The 1,238-nt window shown below is 42.6% G+C and overlaps 1 long non-coding RNA gene across 1 annotated transcript; it reads right to left on the bottom strand.

The window, feature by feature from the left end:
* Positions 1-27: 27 nt before the first annotated feature.
* LOC147819573 (uncharacterized) lies at positions 28-1,238 on the bottom strand. Its single transcript, XR_015436792.1, has 2 exons — positions 1,108-1,238; positions 28-767 (listed from the first exon to the last, which is right to left on the bottom strand). It is a non-coding gene; the product is annotated as an uncharacterized LOC147819573 (long non-coding RNA).

Below are 1,238 nucleotides of genomic sequence, written 5' to 3'. Positions count from 1 at the left end.
AAGAAGAAGAAGAAGAAGAGACCTCTGTTCATTCTGACTGATTTATTCAGTAAATCACATAAAATCTATTTGAAGCAAATAAAAGTCAGAAAAGTTCATTTATGACAGTGAAAAGTGTCTGATGCAGTTTTGATGCAGTTGAAAAGCTGTGGAATAAAAAGTTTACTGCTCATATTTTAGCAAAGTATGAACTTTAATACTTGAAGGCGACATGCCACTGATCTTTGTCTTAGTTTCAATAAAGGAGTGAAAGAGAAAGAACATGGAATTTATTTATGTTAGTTTTTACTGTTGTATCAAGAATCTTGGCATTTCACTGGTATCAACTACTACATTTCTGTTATTGTGACCAACGTGTCGAGCTCAGGTGGTTTCCTTCGTCCAACAGCACCAAGCTGCGTCTGTAGGTTCAGTCCCAGCTGGAGTTCAGAGGCGGATTCTAGTTCTTCCTCGGCTGGATGACTCTTCTCACTGACGAGCGTCTGCATCAATGACACATGTTGTACAGTGAGTTCTAGAGGTTACTGTTATTGTCGGGGGGTCAGGGTTCAGTAACGTGGAGGAAAGCAGTCGGCCTGGCGCTGTGTGTCTGAACGGCGTGCTGCTGCTGATGGTTGTTCAGGCTCCTCAATCTACTGAAAGCTTCCCCACGCCGACCACAGCTGTGGTTCCTCTCCGGGGTCGAGGCGTCGCTGGGTTTTAATGACTTGAAGTAGTAAAAGTCTTCGCACATGGTCACAGCTAAACACCTTTATGCCTCTCTGTTTCTATAGTGACAGACAGACAGACAGGGAGAGAGAATTAGGTCTCATGGTAGAGCAAGTTGTCCATTACATATAACATGTATCAGATCCACTTTTAGCTTTAATGGCCGAATAGAGAATCTTCCTCCACCTGAAGATGCTCATTATACTTTTATCCATGTTGAGCGTGAATGACAGACACAGTCACATCAGGCGCTAGAAAAGATCTCAGCAATTTTGTCTACAAAATAAAAGTGCTAGAAAGTACATCATTTTGTGCAGAAGTAATGCTTTATTAAAGGCTACTGTGAGCTTTTTATTCTGAAAGGTTCTGACAGGAAGCTTCAATGGTTCTGTTGCTTACTTTACACGTAAAATATGTGACTGGGATCAATGAAATCCGGGTCCTGGTTCTGCTCCTCCATCTCGGTCTTGTCCTGGTCCAGGTCTCTCTGGTCTCTTTGTGCTGGACTCTGTCTGTTGGCGCCACTTTAA

Source organism: Seriola lalandi, unplaced genomic scaffold (assembly GCF_002814215.2).
Source record: "Seriola lalandi dorsalis isolate HSWRI2012SDOR001 ecotype SW California unplaced genomic scaffold, Sedor1 jcf7180002052106, whole genome shotgun sequence".
NCBI classification, from domain to species: Eukaryota; Metazoa; Chordata; class Actinopteri; order Carangiformes; family Carangidae; genus Seriola; species Seriola lalandi.
Note: the sequence above shows the minus strand (reverse complement) of the source record. Positions and strands in the feature narration are given on the sequence as shown.